This window comes from Saccostrea cucullata, unplaced genomic scaffold (genome assembly GCF_032062105.1).
Source record: "Saccostrea cucullata isolate Sc308-1 unplaced genomic scaffold, CSIRO_AGI_Scuc_v1 ctg989, whole genome shotgun sequence".
Taxonomy (NCBI): Eukaryota; Metazoa; Mollusca; class Bivalvia; order Ostreida; family Ostreidae; genus Saccostrea; species Saccostrea cuccullata.
The window spans coordinates 81,689-88,302 of record NW_026924744.1 but is presented as its reverse complement, the minus strand read 5'-3'; positions in this window follow the sequence as shown (position 1 = coordinate 88,302).

Sequence of the window (6,614 nt, the reverse complement as noted above, 5' to 3'; positions counted from 1 at the left end):
TTACATCGATTTCCTCCGTCACAAAAGGCAGAGTGTGTCCTTGAAAATTATGGATTTTATTTTTCATTTGATAGATGCCTGTTTTCTTCAGATATAAGAGGAATTTAACCGGCTCGTGTACTGCATGTTCAAAAGCGTGTTCATATTTTTCTATGCTTGAAATGCTTTTCTTTATTGTTCTTCTCTTTTGTAATATTTGTGATCTTAAGAAGGTTTTTTTGTGACTAAGATTAATATTACATATTTCAGTGTCAATAGCTTTTCCTATCCTCTGAACTAAATGACGACTGAAAATTCTCTTTTGGCAATTCCTTATATCATTTTTTATTCCTTCTAGGAAAAAACATCGTTTGTAGAGAATCTCATTTCTGATGGTATGAACGACATTTTTTTCCTGTTTTCGGATTACTTCACACGCTATTCCAATGTCCCTGGTTTTGTGTTGTAAATGATCGTTACAGTACGAACAGAATGGGAGTTTACATTTCAAACAGTACCTTTTTAAAACTGCATTTGGATGTTTCTTGCATGGTTCTTTTTTGCGGAACTGCTCATGTTTATCACGGTAATACACAACATCATGGTATCTGTCACATGTATCATTATCAATCAAATGGTTCTCTTTGCAATGTAAACACATGTCAAGATTACACCTTTTACAATAGCACTCTGCACTCCCCTGACATTGATAACACAGGCGTATCCGATATGATGTGCTGAAAGGAATTCTATTGGTCTTGGTGGCCTAGAATTAATCCAATATCATATTCTGATAATTGGCTTTATGGCAAAGGTACTTTACCATATAAATTTACAATGTATCAAACTGCTGAGACATTTTTTTTTTTTTTTTACATATAATGGTCATCGCTTTATATGACCTTAAGGAAACTAATATATATATGCGAAATTAACTTATAGTGGAACACTGTCTCGCAAGAATTAAAATATATCGTTTAAAAAGTTATTAACAGCGTTAACTGATTGACAAAACGTAGACCCTTAAAAACAGTTTCCTCTGAGAGTCCACAATAAACCTTGTTCTAAAAATGTCCCTTTAAAAGTTGGAACGATATGATAATCACATGCCTGTTTTTATATTTTTGGTCATTTCAATTCTTTACATATATATCGTTTTATTCTATGATTTTATAAAACATATGTATATCGAACCCGACAGACTGTTGTACTTTTTTAAAACGTCTTTTTTCTACTTTATCATTATACATTGATTAAAGGTAGTTAACAATTTTCTTGCATTTTTGTAAAATTTGCGACATTTTAAAAGAAAAAGAAGTCATAGGCTTACCATATCCATCGTCATCAATTTCAGGATTACCAATAAGAAAAGACATGCCCACATGTATGGTAATCGAACAGCAAGGAATAACAGACAGAAAAGTAAACACATAAATAAAAATACTATAATTGGTATAGCAATGAGGTATAATTTCTTGATTAGTTCCGAGATAAAATTTGCAACTGGAAACATTGTGTTGATGTTAGATTCCACGGACCTATTTAGGAAGCGCAAAAGAAAATTCTTGATAGTAAGGTCTTGTAAGTTTCCGTTGGCGATGTTTATGATGAAATTCTTCTCTTGTATGACTTTCCTTGGCTACAGGTACATTATAGGCTGTCGCTACAATCAGAAAAATATATAGAAAAAATATAACTTTTCTATCATATGCTTTTTTTTTACAACTGAGAAGAACGCCTTCATTTTCAACACATTATCATGTTTTGATATCTGAGTAACATTTCCTTTTGTTGATACGATATTGTTTAGAGTATACCGTATAACGGGTATTTTTTGAGACTGGATATTTGCGATCTAACCCCCCAGAGATACCAAATTATTTTGTGTTTTCGATTTCTGCGTTGCACTAAACTGCAAAAGATTATTTACGGGATTTATCATCGATCATCGAATTCTAAGATTTAATATAACACTGCTATGATTACCATTTGTTAATTCAGGCAAATTAATGAATGGTGCATGAGAACAGGTATCATGCTATTAAACTTGATTAAACTACTAATTTTAGGTACTCTTTGTAACATTATGCCTAGATCCAATTGAAAATAATTATTGTTGTAACAATACTAGTCCACTCAAACAAAAATTTAAATCTCCAACACCGGAAGTAATGTTACAAATGTTATTTATTCATATTTTTATAGATGTGATAGTGATGGGTCGTTTGTCATCCATGGATAAAATGTGTACAAGATGTACTTTTAAAATTCTTGTGGATTGTCCTATGTATGGACAAGTCAATCGTTTAATAGTTTTAACTGAATTAAGTCAATCATTAAATCCGCTTATTCCGATTCTAATCGCAGAATAAATATATTCGCTTTTCTTCTTAATGAAATTGAAATTAATTGTCCTTAAATTGTTTCAACTTTTGTCAAATTACGAGGGCTGTTCAAAAATTACGCGGACTTGTTGCACAGAAAAAATATTTGACGACATAATCGGGCAAAATGTCACACATAATATAAAAGAATCTTTACTTACATGGCCTTCAAAATTTCATATCAAAATGTTGTAAATTGGTATCAATTTTGAGTGATTTTTCAGGACATATCATTAAGTCACGGAGCAGCAAAATCTTTGACGTCACAGGCATTATAAAACAATATGTGATTTATCTCTCATTTTCTCAACATTTCCCAAGAGTACCTGCACAGTTTGAGTTACCTTATCTACTCAACATCAAAACACCATTTCTTGTCAATCTTAATATCTATTAAACAAGTAAAGAATAATATTTTTTTTGTTTAAAACCAAAAACTACAGGTATCTATGAGATACAGTGTGATATTAGTGACTCTCAATCACGTTAAGTACAGTCCGGATAAAGTTTTCATCGAAAATCTTCTTCCCATCCTCCCTTATAGCCTTTTTTCAGAGGACTAATGGTCTAAAATTTCAATATGCTATTTGTGGACGAATGTCACGAATACCTTAGTTTACCACTTGTTTTATTATTCATGTTTTGGATCTATGTTGGAGATATTTTGAGCATTACACATAATTTAACAAAAGTGTGGTGCGCCGTCAATTCAGGAGACGTCATTTTCACAGTCGTTTTCACGGGAATCGCATCAGAGAAAATTCACTACATTTCTGTTAATACTTCAAATATCACGTCAGAAATCTAAATACATAATAATAGAACAATTTAAAGATACATTTGAGAAAATTGTCGAAAAATATCGCGAATTATAGAAAATAAATGAGTTAAATTTTGGATTCCGCATGCTTTTGCTTTAAATCTTTTGTCGTGCTCCGTACCTCTCCATCAGCGATGTCAACAAACCGATAATTTTAGTAGAATTTTTTTTAAATACAGGAATTTTGCCCAAAATTTATTGGATTCTTTAAGATACATATTTCTGTGAAATTTCATAGCTGTATGACGTCTGTAAGAGTAAATAATAGCACAGTCCGCGTAATTTTTGAACGGCCCTCGTATATCCCCAAAGTCTTTTTCTTTTAAAAGATATCAAAGGAGTATATATGATTAGAGCCAATTTTGGCCCCCTAAAAATAAACATTTTAAAATGACATTCACATATGTTTAATCGATATTTATTTTGTAGAAGAGATTATATTAAAAAAATTTCCAATATATTTTTTACATTTATATGCACTCACTAGCTGTAAATGACATGAGAAATAATGGTATTTTTCCTCTCTAACAAAAAAGCCAAAAATATGCGTTTTTCTTGATGTTTTTTCTTAAGGAAAACATAGAGCGCAGTGTAAAACATACATAATTTTTCTGTCACTAATTAGTTTTGAATAGATACATCTTTGGTAAAAATATATATGAGAAAAACTGCTTGAAAATAAGCAGTTTTATACAAAATATGCTAAAATGGCGGGATAACGCCATTCCTATGATGTCATATTTCTAAAATAACAGCGTTTTGATCAAAATGAAAATGACCAATAAAGGTTGCATATATAGCTGTACAAATTAAAGCTTCATATAAAATAAAATTAAGATATTCATTTTAAGAGGCCAATTGAGACACTTACCGTATATCGCTCTTTTAAAAGTAAAAAAGCTAAAAAAAAAAAAATTGTTAGGCCAAAACAAAAAATAATCCTTTGTTGATATCACGTAAAATTACCTTCGAAAAATATGATTTTTCGCTTACATGTACCGGTATATCTCATGAAGAACAAACCCGATCATTTTTTTTCCATAACAAAGTTATTATACCTGTGCACGGACAATATTTTAAACTTCGTTACTAAACTTCCTTTCAAAAATCTTTAAAAATATTAGATTTTTCTTTATTCATTAATTTCGTGATTTTTAAATGGACATACCCCGGTAGGCTTTTACTAATGTAAAAAAAATACTCGGGTTTGAATTATCTTTATAATAAGATATAACCGACAAATTTATTTTATTCAAAGGTAACTTCACAACAGATCTGAACTTCCAGTTAGGAACTTTTGTTTGTCAATAAGGTTTTTGATCTATGTTTTCCATGTACATGTAAGGATTGTTGTAATAAACTATTAAATCAATCTTACAATTTATTTTTATATATTATCTATGTAATGAAGTACTTTTTTGTGTGTAAGATAATATGTGCCTGTTTCGGATCAAGCGGCTTTAAAGATACCTTAAACAGGTTGGGCACCCCCCCCCCCCACAAATAGTCATTTAACCACCGTTTGGTGGTCAATCGCCCATATCGGCGCTTTTATTACATACCAAAACGGTTTTGTTCAGTTCTCTAGAATGACGTGATTGTTTAAATATATTTTTTTTTACCAAACTATACACAACAAAATAATTTTTCGTATTGTTTGAGAAAATAGTTCGCCCATCACGAACAACTGTGGGTTTTTACGAAGTTCCAAAGGAATTCCACATGGAAAATTGACTTAATTGTATTGAATGTGCAGCAATATGTTAATTAGAATTTCCCAGTACCTAAGTAAATGCGCTTTTGCTTTATTTTGATAGAAATTCGATTTGAATAAAAAAGATCACCATTTGGTACATGTAGGTAAAAAAAGACGCCGATATGGGCGATTGACCACCGATCGAGGGTAAAGTGACCATTTGGGGGGGGGGGGGTGCCCAACTTGTTTAAATGTTAATTTGATCAAGAATGGAGAAGCATTGTTGATAGTTCATCCAAGTGCATTATTTATAGGATTTTTTAACAGATTTCGTCTAGAAAATTATCTACTGAATTTACCAACAGATTTAAGAGTTACACTTACAAAACAGAACACTTGTAATCACCACTAATTGTCAATTGGAAAGGGTAGATGGCATAATATTGACAGAAATTTAAGAATATGTACCATTTGTGATTGCAAAACTGTTTGTGATGAATATCATTATGTTATGGAATGTATGTACTTTTCGAAAGACAGAAAAATATTTCACCCAAACAGATATTGTAACAATCCTAACACTTTCAAATTCAATGAACTAATAAATAGTATAATGCAGAAATACAAAAATCATTATCAAAATTTATAAAGAAAAATTTTAAAACAAGCTGACTACATGGTTTTCTCACCCTTTTCTTTTTTCTTGACCCTCGTCTGTAATTTTTATTTGTATATATGTACCTTTTGTACCAGTGATCTTGTTTTGAGCGAATAAAGGATTGAAAAAAAAATTGAAAAAACACCGCAGACTTTAATTCTAAATGATCTATCGAAATAATTTTAACAAACTTATAGATAATGATAATTAATGCCTACAAGCCATAATCTAAAATACACTCAAAATTAACTGCCATCTAAATTACATTGGGGTTTTCATTTTAAACTACAAGAAACAGTAGCGTGAACAACCACCCCAAAAGCACACCTGCCACGTGCATTGAGGTCTAACTAATACTATCAGGTGTCTGCTTTGGATGACAAGCACAAGACAATCAAGCCATAGTGTATACACAAACAATTGTTTTAATTACAGTCTCAAGATAAAAGACAAGATTGAAAAGTGGAAAATATGAAAGAAAAAATACCACACTTAGTTTGAAGCTATCAAAATTTCAAGGTCACCCAAAGTTTCTCGTTAATGAGAACACTTCCACACATGAGTCTGCAGACGCACCACTTATCATACTTGAATGTATAAAATACTTGAAAATATTCAAAATATTTTGCAATTGTAAATTTTGTGGATTTGTTTATCTGCAAAATTCTGCAAAAAAAAAAAAAATGGACAACCGCAGAAATACCAGTTAAGGTCATACGCAACGTAGTTTGAACTTTCTGGGATTCTTCCCTAGAGTTGTAGAATTCCACTAAACGAAGGACCTGTGTGCAATATTTTTTTATGTCCATATATGGATTTTTACACCTCATCTAAAACAATTTTTGATGAAAAAAAATCTGGAATTTATGTTTTATAATTTGTGTACATTTTTATTTGAATAATGCAAAATTTTTCAAAATTCGATATCTTTTCAAAATATCTGGTAACGCATGCTGATTTCTTGTTTAAGAACATGTAATGATATTATAACTTTAAATTTTTGAACATCTTGGAAAATCATCAGTAGGTAAGGTACGTTGCCTATGTCCTTAATATGTACGGTATTTTTTTTTTTTA